Source organism: Ornithorhynchus anatinus, chromosome 8 (assembly GCF_004115215.2).
Source record: "Ornithorhynchus anatinus isolate Pmale09 chromosome 8, mOrnAna1.pri.v4, whole genome shotgun sequence".
Lineage (NCBI taxonomy): Eukaryota > Metazoa > Chordata > Mammalia > Monotremata > Ornithorhynchidae > Ornithorhynchus > Ornithorhynchus anatinus.
In genome coordinates this window covers 52,058,378-52,077,859 of record NC_041735.1, presented here as the reverse complement: position 1 = coordinate 52,077,859, position 19,482 = coordinate 52,058,378, and the positions used below count along the sequence as shown (strand labels likewise).

Genomic DNA, 19,482 nt, shown 5'->3' with positions numbered 1-19,482 from the left:
GGCTCTGACCCTTAGCTCACACTGTTCCCACAGCTGGAATTTCCTTCCTCCCCCCATCAGATAGACCATATTCAAATCCCTCTTAAAATCCCAACTCCTCCCACAAACCTTCCCTGATTAATTTCCCAGCACCTTGAGCCATCAGTCAATTAATAATATTTATTGAGTGCTTACTGTGTGCAGGGCACTGTACTAACCGCTTGGGAGAATACAAAGCAACAGAGTTGGTAGACACAATCCCTACCCTCAGGGAGCTTGTAGACTACAGGGGAGACAGACTTTAGGATATATTACAGCTGGATATATAACTATGTGCTGCTTCAGCCATCTCTAGCACTTATGAACTTAATTACATTCTCCTTCACACTCATGTATATAAACCCACTGTATTTTGACAGACTTGTTAATAGTTTTATGTTCGTATTCACTGTTGGAGCGCAACATTCTTGTGGGCAAGGAATGAGTCACATTGCAATTCTGTCTTTCTCAAGGACCTAGTCCAGTGCACTGGTAGCAGCGGGGCCTACTGGGAAAAGCATGCGTCTGGGAGTCAGAAGACCTGGGTTCTAATTCTGCCTTCACCATTTGTCTGCTGTGTGACCTTGGGCAAGTCATTTCACTTCTCTGCACCTCATCAGCAAAATGGGGATTAAGATTCATGAGCCACATGAGGAACGTGGACTGTGTCCAACCTGATTACCTTGTATTTACTCCAGTGCGAGAAGCAGCGTGGCTCAGTGGAAAGAGCACGGGCTTTGGAGTCAGGGCTCATGAGTTCGAATCCCAGCTCTGCCACTTGTCGGCTGTGTGACTGTGGGCAAGTCACTTAACTTCTCTGTGCCTCAGTTCCCTCATCTGTAAAATGGGGATGAAGACTGTGAGCCCCACGTGGGACAACCTGATTCCCCTATGTCTACCCCAGCGCTTAGAACAGTGCTCGGCACATAGTAAGCGCTTAACAAATCCCAACATTATTATTATTATTACCGTGCCTGGCATATAATAAGTGGTTAATAAATGCCATAAAAAAGTGGGTGCTCAAGAAATGCTGCTATTAATACTACTACTGCTTAGAAGGTATTCCCAGAAGATTAAATTATTTTATTTAAAAGACTAACAGACCTTGAATGAGAATGAAAACTTTATTTTTGTGTAAGTCTTTGTCTTCAATAGAGGACTAAGTTTGGCAAATACATAAACTCCATGTACCACAAGGACAGAGATACTTTGCTTCACTCAAGCACTGTTCCCAGGTAGGTGTAGTTTATTATAGTACAGGGATTCCAGCTGCTTATAATCAGCTGAGCCTTTTAAAAATTGCCTGTTGTGTGTTAAAATATGCCTTTATGACTATAAAATTGTACGGTAGTTATAATGTCAACAAAGAGCACAGCATGTCGTTCCTAATATTTTGACAGAGTGCGGGAGTAAAGTGACTTGCACAGTGAACAGCCAAATGTGAAGCAATCTAAAAGTTGAAATGGAAGGATGGTAAAGGGATCCCTCCTAGGTTTCTTCAGGAGACAAATCCTTGACCTTTCCACATGTAATCACTTATACAAAATGTCACTGATTTGATGTTAGGCATTTAAAAGGCTCAATGTACTTATCTTTCAAATCTCAGCTATTTTGTGGTGAATTGGAAAAAGACCCACGAGCTACAGCTAATTTGAACAGTGTTACAAATACCACCCTTTTAGCTGAATAGGATTTTCTATATAAATTCTTTTTGTGTAAATAAGAAGAGGAAAGAAAGCTTCCATCTGGAATAAAGAGACTGGAGGGAATCATTTGGCTGCTCCACCAGAAATGACCTTTCACTGAGCACAAAGTAACCGGGGCTGCTTTTTAGTCTGAAGCCACGAAGGTCATACACAAATTTAGCCAGTATATCAGGATAACCAAGAAACAGCAAAAACGTTTCTCTAAAAGGAAGTTGGAAAGGTCTTTAACTTGAAAATGTAACAGATTTTTCCATCTGCTTATTGGGTTTTCCATTCCAGTACATTAAGTAACTGCTCTCTCTTTCCTTCTCCATTAGTATGTAAATCATTTAATGTGAAGAGGATTTAAGTGTGGAACAGTAAGAGTTCCCAGAGTAAATAATTTCCTCTCCCATCATTGCTAAAAATGAGCATGCAACAATCCTGCTTCTGATTATGAATCAGTGTGCGCTCATTATAATAGTACAAGGAGGGCAAGTACATGAAGGGCATTTTCTAGAGGGTCATTTTAAATATTCAGTAACAGAAAGAGAACCTTAAAATCCACTAAATGGTAATAAGGGCCATGATCCTTTTTATTAATGGACTCATTTTTGATTCATTGTTTTGTGGCCCATCACCAAAGCTTATGGACTTGTGCCTAAGAACAATACAAGTTGTCTTACTGAATTATCTAGTAGGACAATGGAAATAGAATCGGAGTCCATCTCCCAGTACATCACTCTAGCACAAGTGCGACTAACCATATTAGCTTTGTTATACCCTGAAAGTTAAAGATCTTGGCCTCTTGATGATGGCATTTGTTAAGCGCTTACTATGTACAAAGCACTATTCTAAGTGCTGGGGGGGTGGTACAAGATGATCAGGTTGTCCCATGTGGGGCTCACAGTCTTAATCCCCATTTTACAGATGAGGTAACTGAGGCACAGAGAAGTTAGGTGACTTGCCCAAAGTCACACAGCTGACAAGCAGCGGAGCCGGGATTAGAACCCATTACCTCTGACTCCCAAACTGTGCTCTTTCCACTAAACCATGCTTTCCATGGATCCAGGCCAAAGTGGCCAGTCAAGTGGGAGCCACAGTTTTCCAGGGAGAGTAAAGGGAATTTTTCTTCTTTCTTGCAATCTCTGCTTTCTCCAATTTAGCCTTCACCTCTCCTATACCCTCCCCCTCTGGCATCGCCTACCCTTTAAATCCTTGATATTCACCTCACCCTCTTCCCCCCAGTACTTTAATACACGCCATAATATATTTTGATGCCTCTCTCCCCGTCTACACTGTAAGCTCCTTATGAGCAGGGAACATGTCTACCAACTCTGAACTGTACTCTTCCAACTGTGTAGTACAATGCTCTGAACACAGTAAGCACTCAATAAATACCACTGATTGATTGATTGACAGATCAGAGAGGAAAGCTGAGTTGCTGCTGAAGCAAGGGAATATGTGAAAATTCTACTGTGGCAATAAACACAGGGATGGGATGAGGGTGGGGAAGAATGGGGAAGAGAAGAAAGTGATGGGGGAGCAGTGGTGAAGCAAGGTTGTAGCCATGAAATAGTAGTAATAGCAGAAGCAGTAATGACATTTTTTACGTGCCTTCTGTGTAAGAAGCACCGTATAACTACGGAGAAGAAACAGCAGGAAACTGATTCAGCATTGGTCCTTGACCCAAAGGGGACTCAGAATCTAGAGGTAGGGAGGCCGAACATGAAAAGAATAATTTGGCAATTTCATATTTCTATGAATTTCATATTTCATATTTCTGATTAGACTGTAAGCCCGTCAAACGGCAGGGACTGTCTCTATCTGTTGCCGACTTGTTCATTCCAAGCGCTTAGTACAGTGCTCTGCACATAGTAAGCGCTCAATAAATACTATTGAATGAATGAATATTTCTAGTTTCCCTTTAGGCCTGAAGATGCCACTCACGATATGTTCACCTATAGGTTGGGGTGTGTGTGTGTGGGGTGTGTGTGTGTGAGAGAGAGAGAGAGCAAGAAGAGAGTGAGAGAGACAGAGAGATTGCAAAAGCCAATGTAGAACCCACATCCTGACCAAACTGTGCACACATAAAAATACAACCTATCCTTAGGGAGCTGATGCCCCCAAAACTGCCATTCCTCTGCCTCCCGCTTTTTGCCGAGGCTTTATTTTATTGTATCTTTAAAATGTTTCCTGTCCTCCTTGCTTTCAGTTACCCAATTTCAGGTCAGCATTCAGCAGCTGTTGTATATCCCTATTATCAACCATTCTCCATGTTCAAACCAACCAGCATGGCTATAATGAGCTGAGTACAGTTTCAGTGTAAAGCAAACCAACTGTTGTTTCTTTCAATGTTGAGTTTATCCTGAAAGTGACACTAAAAGAACTGCTCTATGGGGAGTCCAGGTCTCCACTAAGATGAGGGAGTTTCCCACCAGAAAAGACAGATAAAACTTGGTCCTAGAGTAGGCTAGGCAGCTCTTTGACTCTACAGATCTTTAGTTTGGTCTAGAGTTTTATAACATGATGCCTCTATACTCTGATAATCTCACAAAAAATGTGCTGAGCTTGACTTGATTTCCTACGTTGCTGTCTACAGTTGCATCAGTGTGCTGCCTAGATAACAGAATTCTGTATCAGCTTTTAGATTTGTGTACGCGTTTAGATGTTTACCTTTGTGTATGACTTCCCTGGTGCACGCTGATGAAACATTACTTTGTTTTCTTTAGACAGATCATCATTCTTTAAGGCCTTGCTGATTCTTTGAAGTGGTTTACAATAATTTCAGTAAACCTTCTTGGTTTATTCAACTCTAGTAGAAGCATCTGCTTATAGCACTTCCTGAATGACTGACTCTAGGACTATGGATGATGCTCAAAATCTGTTGAGTTAGAAGCGTTTTCCAAAAGAATGGAAGCACATTCTTCTAACACCTGGAATCCAGGTCTCTTGTGCATAGTACAGCATGGAATTTGAATGAATTGAACAAGACCAGGTCCCATGGAGCATCCCTGTCTTATCCCACTGGCAATGGACACTGAATTGGACTGGGCAGCCCCTGTCCTGATGTGGCCAGGCGTGCCTATGAATAGTACTGGTAATCTCAGAATCTTCATGAACTTTACAGGGAACTGGATTTTCTAAGCAATCCTAGCTCTGCCACTTGTTTGGTGACCTTGGACAAATCACTTCACTGTTCCTCAGTTACCTCATCTGTAAAATGGGGATTAAGACTGTGAGCCCCATGTGGGACAACTTGATTACCTTGTATCGCCCCCAGTGCTTAGAACAGTGCTTGGCACATAGTAAATGCTTAAATGCCATTGTTATTATTATTATGATTATAAGTGCAGAGGGGAGGCAGAAGGGATGGTTTACATAGGGAAGGGAGGGCTTAATTGGGGAAGGTCTCTTGGAGGAGGTGTGAATATAGCAGGGCTTTGAAGACAAGGAGAGTGGTGGTCTGTAGGACTAGAAGGGAGAGGGAGTTCCATGCTGGAAGGAGGAAGTGAGCAAATGATCAGCGGCAAGAAAGACAATTTTAAGGTACAGGGAGAAGGTCGGTGTTCAAGTAGTGTAGGCAGTTGGGTTGTAATAGGAGACCAACAAGATAAGGAAAGAGGGGGAGAAAAAATTGAGCGCTTTAAAGTCAATGGTAAAGAGCTTCTGTTTGATATGGAAATGGATGGACAACTACTGGAAGTTGTTGAGGACAAAAGACACATGAACTGAACAGTTTTTCAGAAAAGTAATCCACGCAACAGTCAGGTAGGGACTAGAGAGGGCAGAAGAAGGAAGCAGGATGGTCAGCAAGGAGACGGCTGCAGTAATCAAAGTGGGATAATGATGAGTGCTTGGATCAGTGGGGTAGCAGTTTGGATGGGGACGTACGGGTGGATTTTAGAGATGTCAAGAAGGCAGAACTGACAGGATTGAGCGGTGGATTAAATATGTAGGTTGAAGGAGAGAGCGAGTCAAGGATAAGGCCCAGGTTACCATCATTATCCTGTATCGGGTGTGCTGCAAGATTTTGTCTCTTGCGCCATGCTGGGGTATGAAGCATCTTTTTGATTTTGGGAGCACTCAGTTGGCAATACTCTTTACTGGCCGATGCAGGACTATTCTAGCTAAGATTCTGCTGTCAACAGAGAGCAGTGAGTTTCCTGATAAACGCTGCAATTGGATTTTTCACAATTTTCCTTGAAGATAATGATGATCAATCCATCAGTTGATCATATTTATTGAGCGCTTACTGTGTGCACAGCACTTTACTAAGCTCTTGGGCGAGTACAATAGAGTTGGGTAGATACAACAGAGTTGGGTAGATACATTCCCAGTCTATAATGAGCTTACAGTCTAGAGGGAAAGACAGATATTAATACAATAAATGAAAGTAGCATAGCCTCCATTATATTTCATGGAGAAGCATTGTAGCTTAGTGGATAGAGCACAGGCCTGGGAGTCAGAAGGTCAAGGGTTCTAATTCAGACTCCACCACGTCTGCTGTGTGGCCTTGGGCAAGTCATTTCACTTCTCTGTGCCTCAGTGACATCATCTGTAAAATGGGGATTAAGAGTGTGAGACCTTTGTGGGACAGGGATTGGGTCCAACTTGTATCTACTACAGTGCTTGGAACAGTGCTTGGCACAGAGTAACTGCTTAACAAGTACCATAATTATTATACACTGTGTAAGAGCTTGGGTAAATTCAAGCAGGATATCCCCTCCCTGCTTGTAGATTTCAGTGGGTGGGCCATCAGGTCCAATGCATGGCCTAGTGGATAGACCATGGGCCCAGGAGTCAGAAGAACCTGGGTCCTGATCTCGGCTCTGCCACGTCTTCTGTGTGACTTGGGCAAGTCACTTCACTTCTCCCAGTGGTCCAGTTCCCTCATTTTTAAGGTGATTATGACTGTGAGCCTCAGGTGGGACAGGGACTGTATCCAACCCAATTATCTTGTCTCTACCCCAGTGCTTAGTATAGTTCCTGACAGAGTAATCGCTTAAATACCAGTGGGAAAAAACACCAACACTTTGACACTTTTCATAGCTGTGCTGCAGTCTCCTTCAGTATTTGGGACAAGTGTCGTGTCTTTGTATACTAGAAAGTTTCCAGGTTTGAAGGGTTTTGAATTCAAATAAGAGGCAGTTTGTTGAGGAGAAGACTGACATTTTGTTGCCATCTCTTCAGGGCTCCCTCCCTGCCTTGAGTCTTCAGAGGTGCTGTAGTGGCATTTGTGGGGTCACATACCAATCTTTAATAACGTGTTGAAGTATCTTGATTTCAGGGTGGTCTGTACAGTGCTGGATTTCTTCCACTTTGGCATCCCACCACCTGCTGAGCGTGTTCCTTAACTTGATTTGCATAAAGCAACATAGGTTTCTGAAAGCCTCATTTTTTCCTGACTCACAAGGTTCTGAAAGGCGTGATTAATGTAGTTCTTGTTGTGTTGCAAGGAGTCCTTTTTATCTCTGAATCATTTGCATCTAACAAGTTTTCATGACTGTTTGGCCATGTTTGATCTTGATGGATGTTTGGTAAACAGTTGGGAATTTCAAGATGAGATAAAAATAGAATAAGTTCCCTTGCCTTTTGATCTTATATTTTTTACCCAGTCCTGTTGATTTATATTTTGATGGGGGAGGTGAGGGTGGGGAGCGTTTTATTTTTGAATTTTTATGCCTCTCTTTCTAGCTACAATGTCATAAGAGAGGAGGAAAGCAGTGAAACTTGGGGGCATGGGAGAAAAGATGGAAAGGAGGAGAGAGGCTAAAACTGAAAGTGCTAAAAGCTCTCAGGACAGAAAAGTATAAGAACAAATAATAAACTCAGACCTAACAATTCTAGGGGCATAATTAGTCTTCCAAGTTAACCACCCATTAAGAGGAACAGGAAGAGTTCACACTTTCTTATACAAAAAAATGTTGAAAATTATGTTGCATTTCCTTTTCTAAAAAAGGGAAAGACAGATTTAAAAGATTAAATAGCTTTCCAGCCAAATCAGGAGGCATATTGGAAAACAATCACACAGTCAAAAATAAAAAAATCCACAAGGCAAACCCAACAGTTTCTGCCTGATCTCAAGCTGATTGCTGAATTACGACAACATACCCTGCTCCTTTTGTTTTGAGGGAAAATGGAACAGGATTTGTTTAGGCCAGAAGACATCTGTGCTCTGTTTTTTTTTGTTTTTTTTCATTGAAACTAGAGATTCTGCCCCTTTAGTGAAACCTAGTGTCTTCCATAAAGTGGTCCCTCTGACCTGCCCCGCCACTAGATTCATTTCCTTGCTGGAAAACTAGTACCACTCTGCTGCTCTTGAGCACCCAGAAACAGAGAAAACCTAACTAAATCAACTTGGTACAGGATTAACAGACAAACTCCTCTTCTTCAGCTTTCTTTAAGAAACTCTGCTGTACGACTGCTGCTCTAACAAGGCAGTTACAGGGAAGAAGCATGGCCTAGTGGAAAGAGTATAGATCTGGCAGTCAGAGGACTGTGTTCTAATTCCAGGTCTGCCACTTGTTTGCTGTGTGACATTGGGCAAGTCACTTAATTTCCCTGTGCCTCAGGTACCTCATCTGTAAAATGGGGATTAAGACTGTGAGCCCTATGTGGGACAGGGCCTGTGTTTAACCTGATTATCTTGTATATTGCCTAATGCTTAGTATGGTGCCTGGCCCATAGCAAGCACTTAACAAATACCATCAAAAAAAGAAAAAAGAATGGTGAGTGAAAAGCCAGAAGTAGGCAGGAACAGGGGATCTTAAAAATGAATGGCAACACTCCCATAACCTTGGCAAAGAAGGGAATAATCGTTCCCTGCACCAGTCTTGAGTTCTGTTATCGAAAGTTGCCTTCTCTTTTGCCAGTGGGAAGACTCCAAAAGGTTCCTTACCTTTCTCCTCCTAGGAGCAGAACATATTTTTTTCTACATGACAAATGAGGGCTCTACATTATCTTGACTGAAAACAATCCCTACTTCACCGCAATCGGTCTGCTTGGCATTCTGATAACAAAATGCCATCAGTCTAGTGGAAGTAATAGTACTTATTAAGCACTTACTGTGTGCAGAGCACTGTACTAAGTGCTGGGAAAGTATACACAGGTGAGAATTAGACATGGGCCCTCTCCCTCAGAGGGGTGCACAAGTTCCTCAAGTACTGGATAAAGCTTCTTGGAGGGGGTAGTGGTAGAAGGAAAAGTGAGGGAAGGAAAGAAAGAGGGGGAGAGGGTTTTCAAGGCATGGAGGGGTCCTGTGAGATGTCACTGAGAGAAGGGCTAACTCGGGGGCACTGTGCTATATTATATAGGTCATTGGACAGTTGCCTGAATTTTCTCAGGACAGCCTAATTGGTAACATCTCATATTAATGTCTGGTTTAGTATATTTTATTTAGTCATCATAATCCAGAGGATAAAAATCAAAATAAAGTGATGTGTGTTTGTGTCTGTGTGGAAAGTAACTGCGTTCACATTTTGGATGGCTGTTTTTATCTCTAGAGGTTGGAAGTGACTTCAAAGCTAGAAAATGATAAATTTTGGTTCTGCTTGATGATGGTCTATTTCAGTAGCTTCAGAAAGAAATACTAATGTTTTGACCATACCTCTCTGCAATGACCTGCACAAAATTGCAGATATTTGGAAATTGCCTCTAGGGAAAAATTTTAAAGTGGACCAGTAGAGTCAAAGAGCAGATATAATCTGCTATGCCCCTTTTGAATCATGGAGCTCAACCTACCTCTAAAGACCACCTATTCCTGCCTCTGTTTCACCTTGCTCATCTACTACTACAATCCAACTGGGACACTTTGCTCCTCTGGTGTTAACCTTCTCACTGTACCTCAATCCAATGCCTTCCTTGACACTGCTGAGCATGAAATTCAATGTCCCATTTAACATTCCTAACCCAACAGACAGCTTGTCCATGTCTTTCACCAAGTGTCCTTTAACTTCTTGATATTTCTGATTGTCCACCTTCCTACAGCAATTCCTGCAGTGTTGCTCCCCACTTCCCCCGGGGAAGAATTATTTACTTCTGCAAGATGAAATATGGTATTGATTTGAATACAAATTGTTATAAGGCCAAAAAAAATGAATAATAAACCTCAGTGGATAAATTAGTTAGCAAACTCCTTAAAGGTAGAGACTATGTCTTTTACTTTTTTGTACTTTCCCATAGGTATAATACAGTGTGCTACAAACAGTAGGCCCTTAAGAAATACAAATAATTAAGCAGAAATCTATAGAAGTACTGAGAGACCTGAGGCTAAAGACTGACCAGGAAGATGGGGAATTCCAGAATATCTCCTGGAGGAGGTGGCCATTAAGAGGTCTTTGAAGGAGGGGAGAGATGAAGGTGAAAGGCCACCCCAGGCTGGGGTATAGGTATAACCAAGAAGACAGAAGTGGGAGAGTCAAAAAAGAGGGATAATTGAGAGACTTACTCGGAAGGAATGAGGAGTAGGTGTTGAGCTTCTAAATATCTACTCCATGTGTAGCTTGTCACTTACTCATTCACGAGAGTATATTAGATTAAAAGAGGAATAACTGCATATTTATCAGTTCATGTCTACTGTTTCCTTCATTTGACTGCAAACTTCTTGAGAGCAAGGATTGTGTTTTTCACTTCCTTGAGTGTTCTCCAAGCACCTAGTACCATGCCCTGCATAAAGCAGGGACTCAATAAATACTATTTAATCTAATGCAAAATCCTTTCTATTGCTGTTTCCTTAATCTTTCCTGTTACCAAAAAAAACCATGAGAGATAGAAGGGAGGTGAATCTGCAGGCTAGTCAACCTCAGGAGAGATGAGTGTCCAATAATCTACTGAAGTTTTAATTTAAATCTAGGAAGCCTTGCAAGGTTTAGTTTCTGGGCTACTTCGTGAACAACTCTCCCCAAGAATATTTAATAGTCCTAGAGGCCAATCAAAGCAGTCTTGATGAATGTTTCAAACTAAAGTTCCTAGGGTGGAACTATTTAGAAGGGTCTGAATTGAGGAGGCACAATTCTGTAATTCAGTCATTATAAAACATTTAAAATGGAAAATTACATTAATAGTTCAAGAAAAGCATGAAATGCATCAGATTTTTAGCAGAATGATAGTTGAATCTCACATCTTTGTAGCTAGTTGTTAACTAAGCATTTCACTGATACATTTGTAAAGCACTTTGAGCTACTTGGATGGAAGGTACAGTATATATGGAAATTACCACCATCATTTACATGTTTATAGGGCAGTACTAAATGTGAAAGGAAAAATCTATTGCTTATTGTATTCATGACAATAAGAATGGTATATTGTACTAAGTGTGCTGCAACAGCAGTATTTTGACTTTTAAAAATGATCTTAGCCTACTTTTAAGATGTACTATTCCATAATTTATTCTAAATATTTTAATACTTTTAGGCTTTAAGGAAGTCTCTTGGAATGAGAAATAAAAGCAGGGGAGACATATTTTGTAAGGTTAACTAACTTGTTCAAGTTAGGTAGCTGAGAATGGTCTAAACCTGGATTAACTGAGGCCATATCCTTTGGTTTGAATTATTTGAATATTCAGACCTCCCAAATAACAAAATAATAATAATAACAATTATGGTATTTATTAGGTGCTTACTATGTGCCAAGCACTGTTATAAGTGCTGGGGTAGATACACAGTAATCAGGTTGCCCCATGTGGGGCTCACAGTCTCAATCCCCATTTTACAGATGAGGTAACTGAGGCACCGAGTAAGTAAGTGGCTTGCCCAAAGTCACACAGCAGACAAGTGGCAAAGTCGGGATTAGAACACACATCCACTGACTCCCAAGCCTGGGCTCTTTCCACTAAGCCACGTCCACTTCCTTGAGATACAGAGATAAGTAAGGCCAAGATTTATTTTTACATCTGAATTCTCTGTATAATTTTTGTGTAGATATTGGCTGAGAAATTATCTGTGGCACTGGGTAATAGTTAAGGACAAGAAAAAACTACATTTTACAAACATGCTTTCTGCAATTTACAATCTGTGGTTGCTCCGGTTACATAACATTCATAATTAGTCGCTTAGTCCAAAGCGTGCAAATACAAAATTTGCAATTCTAAGGACTACACAGTATGTGGATTTGAGTATTTGAAATATTTCACTTATCTTCCCCTGCAAATCCTGTCCTTCCCCAGGCTCACCACTGTAGACAGCACCACCATCCTCCCTGATTCAGGTCCTTAACCATGGCACTATCCTTGATTCATCTCATTCATCCATGTGTTTATCCATCACCAAATCCTGTCAGTTCTCTCTTTACAACATATCTAAAATCCACTCCTTCCTCTCAATCCAAACTGCTACCACGCTGATCTGAACACTTTATATACCGCCTTGACTAATGCGTCTGCCTCCTCACTGACCTCCCTGCCTTCTGTCTCTCCCAATTCCAGTATTTACTTCACAAAGCTGCCCGGATCATTTTTCTAAAAAAAGCCCATCAAAACCCTTCAGTCCATGTTTTCCCACTCCTCAATAACCTCCAGTGGTTGCCCACCCACCTCTGCATCAAATAGAAACTTCTTACCATCAGTTTAATACAATCAAGCAGCTCTTCCCATGCTACTCTACCTCCCTGTTCTCCCACGACCCAGCCTGTACTCTTTGCTCCTCTAATGCCAACCTAGTTACTGTACCTCAATCTCATCCATCTCACTGCTGACCCCTTGCCTCCGCTCTCCTTCTGGCTTGGCACTCCCTCTCCCTTCATATAAAACAGACAACCACTTCCACCAAGCTTCAAAGCCCTACTAAAATCACATCTCTTCCCAAAGGACTTCCCCGACTAATTCCTCATTTCACTCTAATCCCTTTCCTTTCTATATTGCCTACATACTTGGATCTGTACCCTTTAAGCACCGCGCCTCAGCCCAACAGCATTTCTATACAGAGTGGAAATTTAACCTCCCTCTCTAGACCATAAGTTCCTTGTGTGCGGGGAATGGGTCTAACAGCTCTATTGTACTGTACTTTCCCAAGCGCTTAGAACAGTGCTCTGCACATGAGAAGTGCTCAATAAATACCACTGATTGACCGATGGCCCACAGTTTATGGCTTGAATGTACTATACTGTATAGCTCTTGGTCCCGGGGGTAGTGCAGTGTTCTGAGAATCAGGAGACCTGAGTTCTACTCCCAGTTCTGCCTCTGGGGCTCTGCCATCAGTGAAGGCTTCTGACCAAAGAATCACATGACACGCCACAAGGCCCAGCAGGAATCCTGAAAAAAGAGCTGGGTAATATGGGTACCAAACACTTAGTGGTTACCAAGGCAATGACCTGCTGGGTCATGGTGTTATGGCATTGCAATTAGGTACTATGATGCAGTCACTTCAGCCATAAATCAACCCTGTACGTTCAAGAATCTTAGCATGAACTTCAGTGTGTCGCACCCTTGCCCACCTATATGCTCACTGCATTCCTTGCCCCAGTGGGATCAACACTGGCAGGGAACAGAGAGGGTCAGGGTGTAGGGTCTTAATCCTGAGGCATCAAGACTGAGACTTGTCCATTGTTCCCAAAGGGAACTGCTGTGTGTATTCTAAATGCCGGTTCTAAATGTAAAATGAATACTTGGAGTGCTGAGGCAACCTGAGAATAAGTTAGTGAAAATTCGCCCCAAGGGCCAAAATATGGAGTTACATCTCTGTTTTGGATTTTGAATTGGGACGTTTGAGGATTTTAGTTGTGTGAATTTTCAATTTCCTAGTATATATCATGTCTCCCTCTCGGATCTCTCAATACTGACTTAAAATTTCCTTTATTTTGACTCTCGCTATTTTCCTTCACCTTTTCTGTTTTGCAACATTTACTGTCACAAATTAGAAACAGAAAACAAGCAATTGAAGGAAGAAAATAAATTCCCCATTTCCATTCGAACTTTATGCTTCGGGTTTCTTTTTTCCTGTGCCCCAAGTTCAGCAGGCTTTGGACCTTGGTATGCTCATATTTATCACAGGAGGCCCACATCCTAGATCAGGATTGTGTTGACAGTCAAACTACAGTGGCAATAAGCATTTTAATAAAGAGGGATCTGTTGAAGGCTGGGACTGAGTGAAGTCACATTCTATCAATCAATCAATGGCATGTACTGAGTGCTAACTGTATGCAGAGCACTGTACTAAGTGCTTGGAAAAGTATGATGCCACCAAGTTGGTAGACATGTTCTAGTCACACTGCCCCTTGGACTGCCTGACTGTACGAAGGGCTCTGGAAGAGGTTTCTTTTGATCGACAGCATTGTTTCCTAACTTTTTGATTTGGTTGAAGGCCCACTGCTTCTGGGCACCCAACATTTTCCACCACAGATATACCGGTCCACACACATCCACTGGAATCAAAGCAGGGAAGCAAATTTCTAGGGCCCATCTGGCAGCACTCCACAGTTCCTGGTGCACCACTGCCCATTGGTTGAGAAGAACCACTCTCAGGATTCTGGAAGCAATTCTGATTGATTCTTTCACATTAACAACTTCTGGAACTGCAAATTTTTCTCACCCACCATGACTCATATTTTTTTTTTTTTAAAGAAACGGAAAACAGAAAATTGGGACAACTTGAAAGGGTGCAATTGATTAATTTCTTTCACGTGCATTGCTTTCCAACACAAATGTAAATGATTAATAACTACATCATGTGACTCATTTGTGAGTGTGCTATTTCTACATAACCATCATTTGTGTGCATCAAGAATCCAGATCTTTGGCAGACGACTGTAATAGGGACTGCAGTCTCTGGAGCAGTTCAGAAAGTAACTCTCCTTTACATCTCCAGATCTATACAGGCTTTGGAGCCACAAGAAATAGAAAAGAAAATACATTTCATTTAACAGAATACTAGATGTGTACAGTTCACAAAGGCAGCAAAAGAGGTGTATTGGTTAGCTAAGATATGACGCTAAAAGGAAGTCACAATACACATTGAGAAGATGGTATGTTTTGATAGGTTGCTACGGGTTAAGGTTTTAAACAGTGGAGAGGAGGGCCTCAAATTCAACAGCGGTGCAGGAGACAGAAGGAAGCACAGCTGAGAAAGGTACAACGTGATATCCCGTTAAGTGATCTGCTGCTGGGGGCGGTTAACCAAACAAAGTTCCATTCAAGAAAGTGGGCCAGATGACCTGGTTGCTGTAGAGGCAGCTACAACATTCAGTGCACTGTGCGTGTCTGAAAAGCTCTTTTTAGGAACATCCCACTCATCCTCCAAGGAAAAGGGGACTAGAAAAATGGAGCCACATAAAAATAATGTAAGAATTAGTCAATGGCTATGCAGTGTGTGGGTTTACCACACGGCCCTTTTTTCTGTGTCTTCATTCAATGAAGTTGACTCTTCTATGCCTCCAGGAGGAGGCAGGTACCTGAATTTTGATGGCCAGTAGGAATGGTACCTGGATTGACAAATTATTAGCTACACAGCTCTTATGAGTTTTCTTCCAAAGGAAAATGTAACACATTTGAAAATGGGATTTAAGAGGATTTGAATTTTTAGATTGTGAGCCCCAATAAGGCACAGGATTGTGTTTATTCCCACCTGTCTATATTCTCCCAGCACACAGTAAGTACTTAATAAATACTATTACTATTTGGCACAGTGGTTCTTCCTTAGTACAGTAAGCAACTATGAAGAACTCCTAGCTTCATTATTTGTCCAACCTTCATGTGTCATTTCATATCTGTTTTCCTAGAAATTTCCTTGTTCCATTTTTTTTTTTAAGCATAGGACCTCTTCCTTTCAATAACATATCCCATGTTATAGATGCAAAGGTAACAAAGTGGCATACCTCTGCCTTGACTAGTTTATATAAAGCTACTCACCACATGTTCTCTGACACACCCTAACTGCCCTCTGAATTTAGGCTGCACTGGAGTGCAACAGCAAGACTCCCAACTCTGTCTTCCAAAGCCTTTAGATACTGACCCTTCAGTGCCCTCTTCCTGCTAAAAACCCCATCTGAATGGACCAGATTCTTTCTCTTAGCATAGCTTGAAGGGAAAGATGTTGCCAAAGAAATTATTTGTATTGGCTTTCGTCCCTTGTCTTATCCTTTCTGGTATAATTGTCTTCAGTGACTCCAAGAAATTCTATGAATCAGTTAGCAGAGTGCACTGAAAGCAGTTTACCTGGCATCTTTCACCATCTCTAGACTGTAAGCTCGCTGTGGGCAAGGAATACGTCTGCTTCTGATTATTGTTATACTGTACTCTCCCCAGAGCTTAGTACAATGCTTTGCACAAAGAGCTCAATTAATATGATCAAATAATGGAAATCATTTCAGATATATCTTAATTTTAAGGGTGTTGGGAAGTAACCTATTCTGGAAATTGAATAATCTTTCTTCCATTAATATACCTATGTCTGGTTATGTGGTCTAAAATCATAAACTAAAAAGGAGTGATGTTCTAGAATAACTTCCCACTAGATTATACGCTCCTTGGGAGTATGCCCAATTATTTCATTATACTTTCCCAAGCGCTTAGTACAGCACTCTGCCCATGGCAGGCCCTCAATAATTACTACTAGCAGCTGTCTTTTTCGTAAGTAGTAATGACAAATAGAAAGATGAGGACTGATATTAACTGGGAAGAGTTAAGAATCTGCTACCACTTTAGGTAAATAACCTATAAATTGTGCAACTCCCAGGGCCCTCTAAAGTCTCCCAAAATAAATCCGTAACGGAAATCTGACCAAAACAAATCCCATCTGCTGAACAGACTGCCGGACAGGGTTCTGCCTGGAGACAAGAGGAAGGACTGGTTAAACTCTGATTTTATTTGGACACTGCAGAGGGCAAAACTACAATCAGCTGAAAAAACGCCTTGTGCTTCTTAATGATCCTAACAAAATAGCTAGCTGACCACAGGGAACTTTGTTACTTGGGTTTCTGGTCTCGGTTTCTCATGAAAGAGTACGTTTTGCATAGACAAGATTTATTTATTTATTTTTGGTAAGATTACATTCTTTTGAGCTCTTCCTGATTGGCCCAGGGGCCTACATATCAGTAACTACACAAAAATTCTAGTCATTATGTGCTATTCCCCCCATCCTATGAGAAGCCTAACTGAATTCTAATCCCAGATTCTAAATCTACCTGGGTTCTAATCCTAGCTACACCACTTGTCTGCTCTATGACCTTGGGCAAATCACTTAACTTCTCTGGGCCTTGGTTACCTCATCTGTAAAATGGGGATTAAGAGAGTGAGCCCCACTTTGGACAGGGACTGTGTCCAACCTGATTAGCTTGTATCTACCCCAGTGCTTAGAACGGTGATGGGCACATAGCAAGTGCTTATTACTATTATTATTCTTTGTATTTTGGGGAACTGTTTGAGGCCCCTCAGGACTGTAGCTGATTGTATGGGGGAGAGGGCTAGGGCAAGAAAGGCTGGCAGGCAGCCTGGCAGTCACTTGATTTGATGCCTCTAGACTGTAAGCTCACTGTGGGCAGGGAACTATGTCTACAGTTATATTGTGCTCTCCCAAGCGCTTAGCACAGTGCTCTGCACACAGTAAGTACTCAGTAGATACTTCTGATCAATTGATAAAAAATATGATTGACTGATGGTCCTGGTAGAGGCTCTGAGGTTGGACTAGTGACCTTCAGCATAAATTTGCATGGTGCAATCTCCTTGTTAGACAGTTGCTGAAGGTTAGGAATGCCTCGAGTACATTTTGGCTAGAATTGTCCACTACAAAAACTCCCTTCAAAAAAGATAGCTGGCCTCGTTCATTGACGGCCTCAGGGCAGGGACTAGGCACTGAAAGGAGGGAGGTGATGGAAGAAACACATGTACTCACGCTAGCAAAGATCACCCTATATTGCCCAGAGCAGAATTTTCACTTGTCATTTGTGGTTTGGTTTTGTTTGTAATTACTAAAAGATGTAGGAATCAATTTGAAAATACATCAACAGGCATTTGCGGGGGGGGGGGGGGGGGGGGCGGGGAGGTGCTTAGTGCCTAGAGATTCAGCTGAAAAGGTCTCCACTGGCAGAAGCCTAAAAGAACTTGAAAACGCCCTTTGAAAAACAAACAACTTTATTGTCCCCTGATTTTTTTTAAAGACCGCAGAGATTGCCAATACAAATTCAGCCAACCAAAATGGTTTCAACATGATAAAGGAAAAAAAGGCAAAGCTTCAGAAAAGATCATTACATTTTAGAACCCCACTTGGCACAGAAAACATTGACACTGAAAGATTTAACAAAGAGCCGACCACAGGAAATCTAAAAAGGGAACAGTTGATATGATTTGGGCACATAATTCTCAGAGATTGCTAAATCCCAGAGATACCTTAGATGACATAGCCTGAAAGGGGAATGTAGCAAAGTGATAGCATTTTCTCCAGTCCAGGGAGCTAGGGGGTGGGAGGTGGGGATGTGGATGGGGCTTCCAGGGGATAATGCCAAGGGTTCAAACACGTTCAAGAGGACAGAAGGGAAAAAAGAAGGCAGGAAAGGGAGTCAAAGAGCCAGAGATTTAGTGAGATACCCAGGCAGATCTCTCTCGCTCTCTCTCTCACACACACAACATATATCCCACCCCCCTACCTCTGCTGAGGGTGTCTAAGTAAGAAGGAACTCAGTTCATGACAGGAGTATAGATCACAACAGGACATGCTGAGACTATCTCAATGCCAGTCCCCTTCTCCAACCTTTCCCACATATTCAGTGTCACCACATCCTGTCAGTTCTCCCTTCACAACATTGCTAAAGTGTGCCCTTTCCTCTCCAACCAAACCGCTACTACACTAATCCAAGCAATTCTATCCTGTCTTGATTTCTGACTGCATCAGCCTCCTCACCGACCTCCCTGCCTCTCCCCACTCCAGTCCTAACTTCAACTGGCTGCCCAGATGATTTTTTTAAAAAAATCTACCGCTTACTTCTCCCCACTTCTCAAAAAAAGGCAACGGTTGCCAATCCACTTCTGCATCAATCGGAAACTCCTTACCATCAGCTTTAAAGCACTTAATCAGCTAGACTCATCTTTCATTCAACCTACATATTCAAACTCTCAAATCCTGCTGGTTCTACCTTCATACTGCTAAATCCACCCTTTCCTCTCTACCCAAACTGCTTCCATGTTGATCCAAACACTTGGCCTATTCCATCTTTAATATTGTATCAGCCTCCTTGCTTAATTTTATTTAGTTGCCATTGTTTTTACGAGATGTTCTTCCCCTTGACTCTATTTATTGCCATTGTTCTTGTCTGTCTGTCTCCCCTGATTAGACTGTAAGCCTGTCAAACGGCAGGGACTGTCTCTATGTTGCCGACTTGTTCATTCCAAGCGCTTAGTACAGTGCTCTGCACATAGCGCTCAATGAATACTATTGAATGAATGAACCCCCCTGCCTCCTTGCTCTCTATGCTTCACACTGCTGTCCAGATCATTTTTCTAAAAAAAAAAAAAAGGTTCAGGCCATGTTTCCTCACTCCTCAAGAACCTCCAAGCGTTGCCCATCCACCTCTGTCTCAAATAGAAACTCCTTAAACATCAGCTTTAAAGCACTCAATCACCTTGCCCACTATCTTACCTCATTGATTTTCTACTACTACTACTACTACTACTACTACTACTAACGTATATGTACAAGATGGTGTTTGTTAAGCACTTACTATGTGCCAAACACTGTTCTAAGCACTGGGGTATATACAAGGGAAATCAAGTTGTACCATGTGGGGTACACAGTCTTAATCCCCATTTTATAGATGAGGTAAGTGAGGCACAGAGACTACAACCCAGCACGTTCAT

At 41.9% G+C, this 19,482-nt stretch overlaps 1 protein-coding gene and 1 long non-coding RNA gene across 2 annotated transcripts in view; one reads left to right on the top strand and one right to left on the bottom strand.

The window, feature by feature from the left end:
- The window catches only part of ANO10 (anoctamin 10), a 226,949-nt gene that overhangs the window by 46,552 nt on the left and 160,915 nt on the right, over positions 1-19,482 (bottom strand). The gene's annotated exons all lie outside the window — the stretch shown is intronic.
- LOC114813696 overlaps positions 14,681-19,482 on the top strand; it is a 36,662-nt gene continuing 31,860 nt past the window's right edge. Inside the window, exon 1 of the long non-coding RNA XR_003761418.2 lies at positions 14,681-14,764. This is a non-coding gene — a long non-coding RNA (uncharacterized LOC114813696). The remainder of the gene's footprint in view (positions 14,765-19,482) is intronic.